Here is a 13,297-nt window from a genome sequence, read left to right on the forward strand (position 1 = left end):
AGCCACCTTTTCCCTAAGTCCACTACTAACACCCACCCATTTGAAAAGTGGCCAAAATCAGTTAGAGACAAGCTAAAAGGACTGTATCTGAGGTGGCAAATATTGACATCACCTAAAAGAAACCTAGTGTCGGGAGATGGGGATTCATTCGCTTGAAAAAACTTTCTGTTCTTAGTCTTTAAAATAATAGATGCATCATTTCAGTGTATTCCATAAACGGAAGCATGACTATAGATTGGTCTATCTGAGAAAGGATTTAGCAACGGGCATTTCTCTTTGCGAAGGGACAGCTGAAGAGGTGTCATTTAACAGTTTTCAGAGGCCCGTCACTTCAGTGATTGAGGTGGACAGAAGGCATGGACATGACCAAGGCCCTTAAAAGACACAAACAGGTGGGAGAGCATGCTGGGGGTGGGCGGAGGGCTGGAGGGTACAAAAGGAGGAGGCTGGCCTTTCGAGAGCAGAGACAGAGAAGGCAGAGGGCGAGGCTGCCCCGGGAACAAGAGGAGAGGGGGCAGCAGAGGAGGTCCCATCTAGGCAGGACACAATGAGAGGTGAAGCTAGAAAAAAGGACAGAACTAAAGGGATGAAGGACAAATGAGTGGACTGGACACAAATAGGGAGAAAAGATGGATGGTCAGGATAGGGAAATCACCCAAAGGAAAGACAAAGAGGATTTCTCTGTGTGTGATTACACGGATAGTGATGAAAAAGATACGAGTGAAAAGAAAGGAAGGAAACGGGAAAAGGGAAGTAGTAAGGAGACAAAATAAGGAATAAAGTGCATAGGACCGGCTAAGTGGTTAGAAAGTCACCAGGCGGTTCGGCTGAGTGGGAGAAGCACCATAGCCAGACCCAAAAGGTCTCCATCAGAAAGACGGAGGCAGGCAATTTAAGCAGCTGGCTCCTGAGGTAAAAATGAAAAAAAAAAAAAAAACAAGATGGAAAAGGTGAGAAGCAGGAGAGGGAAAACCCAGAGGAGACACTGGCCCAGAAACCTTTTTAACTTTCTGTAAAATCTTCAAGGCCCCAAACTAGGCCAAGATTCTGACTGACATTTCTCACCAGCTGCTGTTTCCTTGAGAGAATTCTGACAGCAAGGCATAGAAATGCAAGCCAACACTGCTAGCTCTGGAGGAAAAAAAAAAAATCCATGCTCTAAACACCTCCACGGGGCTGAAGGCTGCCAGGGAAAAAGGCACACAGAGGAGGGACCCGCCGGCGACTTTTCCCCAGGTAGGTACCGAGCTGCTCCCACGTGGGGCTTTCTCCTCTAACTGTCCTCTGGCCGTTCCTGCCTTGCCCATCTGTCTTTCTCTCTTTGTGCATTTTGGGGAAGCCCTGCGGGCAGCCTGCTTCTGTCATCTGAAGCCAGCTCCGCAGTGTCTACAGAAGCAGGTGAAGCTTCCCGTCTGCATCCCACATGGGCAGGGGAGCGTCGCTGGGATCCAGCTCCATCAGGCAGAGCTAGGCAAGGGGAAGTGGATGAGAGAAATCACCCCAGCCCGCATGACTGGTGTGTGGGAATGACTTGTCGGCTGGTCCTGACAGTGAACTTGATTCTGTGTGCTGGGGCTTGAAGCAAAAGCAAAGGGGAAGGGGGAGGGTAGGTGTAAAAGACAGAGGGACGATGAAGAGGGGAGAGATTTCACAGTCGCCTAGGGGCTGGTCCATGACCTAAAGAAGAGCTAGGGTTTGGGGAGTGAGGGATGAGACTTGGACAGCACTTGACCTTGAACTTTCAGCTTGCCTTTTCAGTGCCTTGGTTAAATATTTTGAACGTATGTTGAAATTTTCTTCAAAGCAAAACAAAGGAATTTATTTCTAATCTGTCATTTATCTCAAATAATTGTTGAATGGCAGTAGTTTCTTCTGATGACCCCCACAGACGTCCCCACTAAGACAATGTGAAATGTTACATCTTTTTTAAAAACTAAGAAACGAAGTCCCTGCGCAATGTATTTCTTTGGAAAACTAGGACAAGAACCAGATTCTCTAATGTGTTCCCTGGATCTTAAGCATTTCTTAATCCTCACTCAATCTAATAGGTGCACTTAAAAAAAAAAAGTAAAAGATTTTGGAGCTAAAGAGTTTTATCAATATTCTGTACTGTTATATTATCATTATGATCCCTCTGCAAATACAATTTGAGGTCATGTGAGTCAGTGGACCCACTACTGAGCTACCTTCTCAAGAAAAACATTCACATCATTTGATATCCATTCTTCCTCAAACCCCATTTGAAGTTTACTGGTAAGACTGGAAGCCAAAGGGATGGTCTCCAGTTGTGTACAACCCCTCAAGCTGAAAACTCTTAGTAACTTAGTAACTTCACAGGCCGGGCTCCTCTCTTTGCAGTGTTGCCTGTCTGTCTGCACCCTTGTTGGTGAAAGCTCCTACAACTGCACCCCTGAACAGAGCTCACAGCTTCCTGGCTTCTGGGTGGCCTTACTTCTTTTCCTCACCTTCTCATTTTAAGGAAGCTCAGAATGTAAGGGCTGATTCCTTGCCCTTGAATAGTTCAGCGTCAGAAACCTTGAACCACAGCAATGGTTCTCCAAGTGTGGTCCCCAGACCAGCAGCATCAAAATCACCTTGCTAGAAATGCCAAGTCCTGATCCCACCCCAGACCTACGGAACCAGACACTCCAGAGGTGGGGCTGGCATTCTGTGCTTTAGCCTGCCCTCCACGGAACTCTGATACACCAAATTCGAAGGTTAAGGTTTTTTAAAAGTGCTGTTTCCTTTAACACAGAGCTCAGATCTCCTTACAGGTGGGAGTCTGGTTGCCTACAGGGCTGTCACTTCTAAAAGAGACCCTTCCACAAACAACCACCTCTGGGTCAGTGTCTTGTGTCCTTCAGCTGCAAAATAGGAATATTTAATAAAAGTTGCTTGTTACAGCACTGAGAACAATGCCTGTGCACAGTAAGTATAGCAGTGGTGGTGGTTTTATCTGCTGTACCCTTACTGTGCAAAAGGCCTTCACCGAGTGATGTGGGAAATCAAAAACAAAGCAGTCAGGTCCCAGCCCTCTTTTTGAGGAAATGTGTGCATTACAGGTACCCAAGGATTCCAACAGCAGGGTAAGATGTGACATGTGCCCAAGGATAGGTAAAAACAATAGAAACAAAGGAGAGGAAGAGGGGCAACTGGGAGAAAACTTTGTAGAGAAAGTGTCTTTTGAACTGAGACTTAAAAGAGAACTTTTAACTAGTGAAGATGGGCAAAGGGAAAGGAACATTCCAGGTGGAAGCTGAGAATAGGGAACATGGAAAAGATAAGACATCAGTGGCCAGGTGTGGACCACAGGGCCTGCTCCCCTTTCTGTTACTAATATGTTAACTGTTCATGTGATGGAAAGGGATCACCTATTTGTCATCATATTTGCAGAAATTCTTCCTTTAATCCAAACTAAATAATTTTCCTCAGACTGCTGTGAAATGAGTCCTTTCCAGTATTAATGACTTCATTACTTTAGTATCCACATCTCTCTTTCTTGTTTATTATTAGGTCAATGTTTTTCAAATTCTTCTGCCCGCTTGCAATGGGGTAAATTGGGAATAGCTGCAAAAATGCAGATTCCTGAGTCCCGGCCCACGTGGCTTCTCTCAGCAGCTTTGAGGGCAAGTCGGAAGAATCTGCATTTTGACAAACTCCCTTGAGATTCTAACGTTCACTCAAGTTTGAAAGTAGCTCTCCCAGCTCTGTTCTTTCCCAAATTTGCTGAGCAAACACCTACGAGTGTTTGTTAAAAATGTGGATACCTGGCCATTCCCATGGAGATTCCAATTCTGTGGCTCTGGGATGTAGAGAACAGGGGTTTAAATAAGCACCTCTGTGGCACTAGGATCAGGTTAGGTTGGGATATACAGCGTGTTAAATGAATGTGTGTTTGGGGTTGGGAGGTCCTTCAAATCCTAGGTTAGACATTTATCAGCTGTGTGATTTAGCTGAGTTTCTTAACCGCTCTACGCCTCCAAATTATCTAATCTGCTGGAGTCCATTTCATCCTGTGTAATGAAAGGTACTTCACAGAATGGCTGGAAGCATAAATAAGTAAATGGCTTAGTATAATGTTGGCTCTCTCTCATCCCCTTGCCCCAGCCTCCCAAGTCAGGGCTCAGCTCTCCAGCTCTGATGAGAAACAGGGCAAGAATGCCACCAAAACTCACCTCTTCCGAGAAAGGTGGCAGGGTGCCCACAGGGAGAGAAGATGGGCTTTTGGAGCTGGCCTTGCTCTTAGCTGCCCCTGGGAAGTTAAAATGCGACTCATGCCCGTGCTGGAATCAACATTCAGAACTGGGCAGTCCTCTAAAAATAGCAAGATGTCTGGCTGAGTCTTTGGAAAAATAAGGTTCTATCCCAACACGTTACCCAGGCTTGCCTTAAAAGGAGGGGCCACTGCTTTATTTTCTACCTCCTCAGCCAGATGATGGTAAGCCCCAAATAATTTGGCTTGTGCCTCGGTGAACTCCAGAACAGATTCTGTTTCATGGACAGCCACCAAGAACACCAGCAGTCATATTCCCGGGTGGGTGCGTCTGTGGGGACCACTCCTCCTGCAGATACCAGAAGGCTCCTAATCTCCATAAAAGCATGAAATTTTGGTTACATTTTAAGAAACTATTATCAGGCTTTTCTATGGGGCAGAGAAGGGATGGGAAAACTAAGATGTCTATATTCGAAATTCAGAGAGTGAGATGGGGCGATTTTCCTTCAGTCTTGCTTTCCTGTCCTCATTCAGCAAAGGGCTGACTAACTAAGGTCAGCTCTGTCATCAGAGGGCAAGGCCTTGCGGTCAATAAGGGGACAGTCTGAGCATCTCACCATTTATATCTTTTCCTAAAGGTCCTGACAATGAGACTGGGGCCCTGGATATTCAGAACCTCTATCGATTCTTGTCAGAAATGATACTGACGAATTCCTTTCCTTAACAAATCTTTTTCAAACATATGAAATTATTAAAAATTGGGTTTTTTAAAAAAGGGAAACCAAAATTGTGAAATAGTTTTGAAAATATTTAAGCTTTCCCAAATATCTTAGAATCACCCCTTGTACAACTGTCACGTGAATGAAACTCTTTAAAGTAGGTCGAATATAAGGACCTCCATGGTGTGGGTAGTTTCAGTTGCCGTATTAATTAATAATAATTAATATTAAGTATATATTAAATAATAGTAACAAGAGTGACAGAGACCATTTATTAGACTTCTAATACTGTGTTCATGGCACTTTACATGAATCTATATCATTGAAGCCTCCTGTTGAATAAGTATTATTATAGTCACTTTACAGGTGAGGAAACAGGCTCAGAGAGGTTAAGGAGCTTGCTCAGGGTCACAGAGCCAGAACGCACAGATGGCCAAGCCATGCTCTTCCTCCCCATACCCCTCTGCCACCAATAATCTTGACGATTACATTGTCTATCATTCAGACCTCTCGCTGTCTTAACCCGTCCTTGACTCTTCCCAAACCCAGGAGTCTTTCTGAGGACCATTCATGGGAAATCACCATCCTCACTTCCCTGTCACACTGTATCTGAGACATTTATGTTCAAATACTGCTTGGTGAAAGAAATAGGAAAGAACTATAATTTCTGCTTATGCTTTTGATGCTACCTTAACCGTTACTTAAGTTCTGAGTGTTTTTAAATGGAACTTAATTCTCAAGAACAAGGGAAATTTAAGGCTTCTAATCAACTGTCTGACTACAGGACAGAAGCAGGGAAAAATAAATCTTGTTTTCAATAACATGTTGAGTGACATTTTATATGGCCATCAACCTGTTCTCCTAAGAAACTCAAGACTCTCCACATGTGTTATCTCATTAATCTTTAACCCACCCTGTGATGGGCAGATGGGGTTACACAACCACTACAGGAATGAGGGAGAGAAGGGTAGTGATTTCACCAACATCACAGAGCACACCCATGGCCACTTAACACACCATACCTCCCCATCCTTCCTACTAACACCACCAGCCAAAGTCACAGGACACTGCTGTATCAATGTCCCTTGCCCTGTGCAAAACTCAGAGAAAGTTGTCTTTCTATTCCCATCCTAGATTTTTTCCTCTCATTTATGCCTGGTCTGAAATGTTTTGATTTTACTGCAGCTGTTTGTTTTGTTTTATTTTTCCAGCCTTCCTTTCACTTTGTTTCCTCATCTGTTTCATGAATTTCCTTCCTAGCATCTTAAGTTAGATGACGTGGGAAAGTAAGATGAGACTCAAAACAATCAAGTAATTAGTTACTAAAGGTTTATTGTTGGTTTTTTTATGCAAAATTTGAAGTGAACTTTTATGTAATCTTTTGACCACATGAGGTTGGGCTTGACAAAAGGACAAAATAATTCACACCCAAATGCTGGGGACAGTCTCAAGGGAGGGTTAGCACGGTCTTGGTTATCTCACATAATTTCTTGGGAAATCGATTTCTTTTGTAACCTTACGTGAATTAATCACCTTCTGGACCTCAGTTGGCTTATGAATGGTGGGTCCCTTAAAGCTGGCTCTTTCTAGTTCTTGGGACCAAAAAACTTAGTCTCTCTCATCTGTGCAAACCTGAAACTCACACTTTGGAGATCTTGATGTGACAGATTTAATGGGTTAAAATGAACCTGTACTCAGCTCTAAGCTCTCTGGTTCACTGGAAGAGATGAGACATTTTAATCTTCTCAAAGGCACAGCTACATCTTCTCCTTGGCCCCTCTGCTTCTCCTCGCCACCAGCCCCTGTTTTTGATGGACCACCGCCCCCAAACTTGGGGGTGGAAGATCAACCCCACATTCTCACTTATACTAAGCCTGCACTTGACTCTGGGGGACAAATGTGTTTTCACAGCAGAAGCTGATACATAGCCCTTGGATTGGATTAAATGAGTTACTGGATGATTCCTGAGGTCAGCCAGAAAGATTCTGACTTGGGTGCCTAGGACATTTTCCTATTTTCCTGAGAAAAAGTGTGATTCATAAGCCACCACTATCACCAACACCTCAGAGGCAGAGCTGCAGAAGAATAAATGTTCACAGAGCATAAAACCCATAGACATTTTCTTCCCTTGCTTCCCTCTGAACTCTCACCTTCCAAGCCTATCTCCATGGGCTGATCCAAGACTGTTCCTCCAACCTGATTAGTTTTTTTTTAAAGAATTACCATTTACGTATATGTAAACCAATTCATTTCTACGACACTAATCTGTAAAACCAGATAAAAGTAATGGCTATTTCATAGAGCAGAGAAGATTCAAGGAATTTGTCAAACACCAAAAATCATCCCTGTCATGCTTGAAAGAAATTTTGTTCTTATTTTTATTACTTTTATTGTATGTCATTGACTGCCCCTGTCAGTGCTGTAAGTCCCAAACCTTCTTTGGGGTGCAGTTCTTCCCTTGGCTTCCTCCCTGCTTCCTGGCAGAGTATCAGATCCTCTGAAGCTGAAAACCCCATCTCCCTCCAGCCAGGGGTGGCCTGTCCAGACCCCGGGTGGCTCCCCAACTGCCAGCGTCCCTCACTTCTCTGAGGCTCGGGCCTCACAGATCGTAGGGCTGGTGATGGGGAAGGGGGAGCAGAAGCCGAACAAAGAGATCCTTCCCACAACGAACAATGGTGCTTGGAATGCTGCGTGGCAGCTGCCGCCCATCAACTGCGCCCAGGACAGACATACAGCAGGACGCACAGGAGAGCCTGGCGTGCTCTAAGCCAGGGTAGTTCACTGTGCACGTGCAGAGTAATTCTCTGTCGAATGCTCTCTCTCTCCTTTTTTCTTTTTCTTTTTTTTTTTTTAAATTTTCCTTCATGGGATTCCAAACGTTAAAAAAGAATCATATTGAGCTTTGAAATATGAAATCATATTTCATACAAAGCCAAGGCAAATTAATAATAATAAAAGTTTGGATGCATTGTAACTGCACCAAAATAAGCCAGAGGAACTTGGGTGCCATTTATTTCTGAACAAACAGTAGGGGGAGGACGGGACCACCCCGCTCCCCAAAGCACCGCCATGCCTCACAACAGGATGGTTTGGCGGGGAATGATGGGACGGATGGCATGAGGTCCCGGGAGCTTTCCCACCTAGAGGAGGAGGAGAGTGCGAGGGGCCCACATCTGAGATGCGGGGCTGCATCTGGACGATGGAGGAAGCCAGGCGGGGGCCAAGACTGCTTCCCGAGGCCACATGCTTCTTTATATCCCCATACGGATTACTTTGCTATGGAATGTAAGGAAGTGTGTGGTTTCGGCGAGCGCCTCTCCGCGGCCCCATGGTCCCACCCAGAGCATCTGGTCCCCCTTTTCCTTATCCCGGCCTTGCGCCCATGGGCATCCCTCACCGAGGGCTCCGAATCCCGCCTGGGGTCCCCCTGCCCCCCGCCCCCTTCTCTCCCTTCTGAGGTTTCACCCTCTGCCCAAGGGTCAGGAACACTGATTGCTGTCGTCGAGACCCCTCTGTGGCCAGCCTCCCAGACCTAGCTTCTCATGCAGGCAGAGGCCACGTCCCCTGAAGGTTTGTCACAGGATCAGCCCTCGCCCTCCAAGTTCCTTCCTTCTGTCCGTTTGCTCCTGAAATGAGATGTTTCTACCAACCAAACTGAGCCGTAGTGTCTTCATACCCGGCTGCGTCACTTTCTTTCATAATCATCGGCGTCTAGGGCAGTTCGTGCATCTCCAAGGGCTCTCTTCGCAGGTGCTGTGAGGCTCAGAAGACTGCAGCCTAGTCACACAGCCAGTCCCCTGACCCTGCTCTGCTGTCTTTTCCTCTTCATGTCACAACCCCATCGCCAAGCGGTGCTGGATGAGCCTGTTTGCGGAAAAGGTCTGAGGCGCTAAAATAGCGATTTACTCATCCAGTTAGCTCAGTTCCTTTCTCTCCTCTTCCCTGAACCCCTGTGTTCCCAGCCCTGACACAAAGGGCCTGAGTCCACACCAGGAAGGAGTTGGACGTATGGAGGGAAACTCCGAGCATGAGGGGAGGCTGCGGTCCCCCAAGGCTCAGGCCATCAGCTACCCCAGCTCTGAGAAGGGTCTCCCTCCCTCACTGACGCCCAGCCCCAGGAGGGCTTCCTGCATCCCACAGCTCTGCTTCCTTCTTGTTAAGTGAGTGTGTGTGACGTGATGGCTGGGACCACACTAAATTTATACTACGAGTTCTCAAGCAGAACCACAAGAGGAAACAGCACAGGATTTGATGGATATGTGCTGAGATGCACAGGAAGGGGCTGTAAAATGGAACTGAGAAGCAGCGGAACGAGGACCTGGGATGAGAAGAAAAGGGAAGAAGGAAGGGAAGGTCCGCCATGTTTAAACAGCAGACAGCAGGTGAAGGCTGAGTGGCCAGCAATGAAGAATGCCATCCCCACTGGGGGACAGCACCCAGAGCACAAGAGGCTGGACCTCTCTCCGGGCTGCAGCAGCACAGGTGACATCACCCACCTACCTCTTCCAGACACCAGGCCGTTGACTAACACCCTTCAAGGGCAGCCAAACTGGACTCCTTGAAAACTGGGGAAAACTTAGAAGAATGTGGGAGAATTATAAAGATGGGGCAGCTACAGAAACCTACAGCCTTAGATCAGCAGTTCTCAACTGGAGGTGATTTGGCCCCTCAGGGCACATTTGGCAATGTCTAGGGACATTCCTGGTTGTCACAACTCTGGGGTTCTATTGGCATCAAGTGGGCACAGATCAGAGATGCTGCCAAACGCCCTACAATGCACAGGAAAGTGCCCACAACAGAGACTTATCCGCGTGTCAATATGCCGAGGTTGAGAAACCCTTGCTTTAGATAGTAGTGCTATGAACGAATAACGTCTCCGACACGGGCATATTATGGTATATTGTCTCCCAAAGAAAAGTACTGCCCTTCTTTTACAAATGTTGCTTTGTCTTTGAGCCTGTAAAATGGGCAGATGCCTCAAAGTTGTGCTTCTCTCCAGTGACAACCCTTCCCTTTTCTGAATCACGCCTGCTCCATAATAGTTTTCCTTTTCCTTCCCTGAGATTGATTTCATGTCACCTGCTCAGGAACTGGGGGCGTGATGTGTGGGAGGGGCAGGACGTGAGTGAAGAAGAGGGGAGAGATGATGAAGACCAGTGTCCTGAGTTAAAGACATTGCAACACCAGGGGCTTGAATGATGAGCTGGACACAAGTACTTTTTCCTCCTGGATGACCTCTGCCCCCACAGCTGCCTTCTCCTTCGCTCCCCAGGAGGAGCTGGAGGATGATTGGGCTAGGACCAGGGTAGCCAGAGGAAGAGCTGGTGAGCCCTGAGTGGCAGCCACAAGACACCTGTGTCACAGGTAGGAGGTGGAGGGTGAAGATGAGCTACTTGACTGCAGAGTTATAGGATGCCAGCCAAGGAGGAGGGGACTCAGAGCAAGAAAGATGCTTCAGTATCACTGTGCACAAACCATTCTAGAACCCAGCCACAGTGGGCGGGGGCCCCTGCTTCCCCGCCACCACCCTCACACCTGCCACTTCTCTGGTGCCTTGTTGAGCCCTTTGGTTTCTGGGGTGTCTTATTTATTCCAGGCAGTGCTCCCAAGCTGGGGTCTACCTGGCAGAGGTCTGCTAGGCTGGGTAAACCAGTTCTGCTTTTCCCGATCAGTGGTTTCCACAATTTCAGAGACCAAATGAAAATACTTGCAGCCAAAGGAAGGCAAGAATGTGAAGGAGAGGCTAGAGTTGAGAGAGAAACTCTGGGCCTCAGAAGCAGTGGGAATTGTCCCTAGGACTTTCCCACGACCCCTGAAAGTGTCCCCTGGGCCCCTTTCCTTTGTTTTCACTAAGCCTTACAACAGGTAGGTGCAGTAGGTACACTCCCCCACTGTACAGAGGCAGAAACTGAGGTTTAACTTCCAAAAAGCAAGAGAGCCAGGGAACATCAGTGGGATCTGAACCCAGGTAAGTGTGACTCCAAGGCCACCCTCCTGGCATTCCATTACAGTCTCTCCAGATGAGGGAGAGGAAATAAAAGGGCAGGCAAAGCCCACTCCCAAGAACAAATTCCCGGCATCACTAAGAATATCCTTTCTTCCCCGACCTGTTCAAATGTATGGTGACAATAGCCAAGCCACCTTGCTGGGGAACGTCTCCTCCTTAATCAGCTCCCTGCCCCCTTGGCCGCACTTTCCCAGAAACACAGAGGAACCAGTGGGTGCATCTGCTCATCCAGTGGCCCTCAAACTTTAGCTGCATCAGACTCACCTGAAGAGCAGCTTTTACCAGATCTCAAACATCTCCCATATGTTTGGAACTGGTAAATGTTGCTTTCCCTTTCCAAAGTCAACATACAGGTTCTTACGCACTGCACCCAGACTCCTCCTTTAACATCTACAAGATTCAAAGATTTCCCCACATCCCTGGGGCAACCGTATAGTCAATTCTGGCCATTTGTCAAAAGCAAACAACCTCAATGTCTATCACCTGGAGAATGACTAACAAAACTGAAGTACACTCATGCAGGAGAAAAATAATGAAAGTTAATAAATGATGGCTGCCATGAAATCTGGATAAATCTTACAGATATCATTTTATGTGAAAATACCATCACAGAAGAATACGTATGGTATGATACTATTATGTTAAAAAACAAACAATATATTATTAAGGAATATATGCATAAATGGCAAAAACCATAAAGAAGAACAGTTAAATTGTAAGAAAAAAAGAGCTCAGAATAATAGTTACCTCTGACGGGAAATTAAAGAGATAACTTGGGAAAAGCATTCAGAAAGCTTCAACAGTGTTGGTTTCACCAATTCTTTTTCTAAGGTAAACAGTTGTTTGTGGGTATCGATTTCATCATTATATATCGTAACTTACACATGTATTACATTCATTCTTTTATAAATATACAGTATTTGAATTAAAAATTATAAAATTTAATTTACTTTTAAAATTATAATGTAAGATATTCAAAAAATATACATCAAAATGTTAAATTTATTTTGGAAGATGGGAGGAGGGAAAATTGTGGGAAACTTTTATTTTCCATATTCTACAATTCTATATCATGTTAGTTCTCCACAATGTTCATATCTGAAAAAAGAATAAGGATCAAAGAAAAAAAAAAGTCATGCAATGCAAAATACAAATTATATATGGTTTTCACAAACCCTAAGAGAGAATATCATAGGAAAGGCAAGCTCTTGGGATCTGATTCATGCTAATGCCAGCTCTGTCTTTGTCACAGGCTTGGACCAGTGGTGCTCAGGACATACCAAGAATCCTCACCCTAGAGGCTGCAGTCAACTCCTACAGAAGCTGCCCCCTGCTCTGGCTGGTCAAACGGAACCAAGTCCGTCTTCCTGAGAGGTTTGGTCCCCTTCAACCAGCTACAGCAGGGCTGGCAAGGCCCAGTCCTTGGAGAAACAGAAGAGATTCATCTGTGGCTGAAGTTACCTACTAACGTTTCCCTTAAGAAAGCGACTCTGATTTTGTTATCACACTGTCATGCTTCCAGGAAGGGAGAAAAGGGGAGCCCTGGGTTCAAAAGTGAGCCAGATTTCCATGCTTAACACACAGAGCTCTGTGCCTGTGTACCCACAACTAGACCCACTCTTATGCTCTTGACACACAGTAAAGATTTTAGGATGGACTGTGGTTCAGCCCTGGGCCAGCCAAGGGACGAGCATGAGCCCCAGAAGACAGGGCCCCTGCTCAAAGGGCTAAGAGTCTAAGGAAAGAAATTGGACTTATGAATATGGCACAATTCAATGGAATTGCAAGTCATGGCAAGGCTGGTTCCAAGACATAATTGTGTTACACAGCCCACCAAATGTGTCTGGCACACTGTGTACTATCAGGTCAGCCCAAAGATAGCTATTCACTAAGAAATTCACACGTAGCTCAGTTTCGCATCGGCAGAATGGGGATAATGATAATCATAGTACCCACCACATATGGTTTTATGTGGAATGGAATGAGAATACATGTAAAGGAGTTAGAAAGATCTCAGTAATTTTTACCTGCTATTAAAGAAGGGATCCTGACCTGCCTTCCAATTCCTCTCTCAAAATTTCTATCTTTGGGGCTTCCCTGGTGGCGCAGTGGTTGAGAGTCCGCCTGCCGATGCAGGGGACGTGGGTTCGTGCCCCGGTCTGGGAGGATCCCACATGCCGCAGAGCGGCTAGGCCTGTGAGCCATGGCCGCCGAGCCTGCGCATCCGGAGCCTGTGCTCCGCAACGGGAGAGGCCACAACAGTGAGAGGCCCAAGTACCGCAAAAAAAAAAAAAAAAAAAAAAAAATTTCTATCTTTGACCGTGTTGCTCAGGGTGTGCCCAGGACTTAGCTGGGGTT

At 46.1% G+C, this 13,297-nt stretch overlaps 1 long non-coding RNA gene across 1 annotated transcript; it reads left to right on the plus strand.

Moving 5' to 3' along the window:
* The first annotated feature begins 468 nt into the window (after positions 1-468).
* Positions 469-12,996, plus strand: LOC125965673 (uncharacterized). The gene is made up of 3 exons (XR_007479882.1): positions 469-554; positions 1,069-1,236; positions 12,192-12,996. It is a non-coding gene; the product is annotated as an uncharacterized LOC125965673 (long non-coding RNA).
* Positions 12,997-13,297: the final 301 nt, after the last annotated feature.

Source organism: Orcinus orca, chromosome 10 (genome assembly GCF_937001465.1).
Source record: "Orcinus orca chromosome 10, mOrcOrc1.1, whole genome shotgun sequence".
In the NCBI taxonomy this organism is placed as follows: Eukaryota; Metazoa; Chordata; class Mammalia; order Artiodactyla; family Delphinidae; genus Orcinus; species Orcinus orca.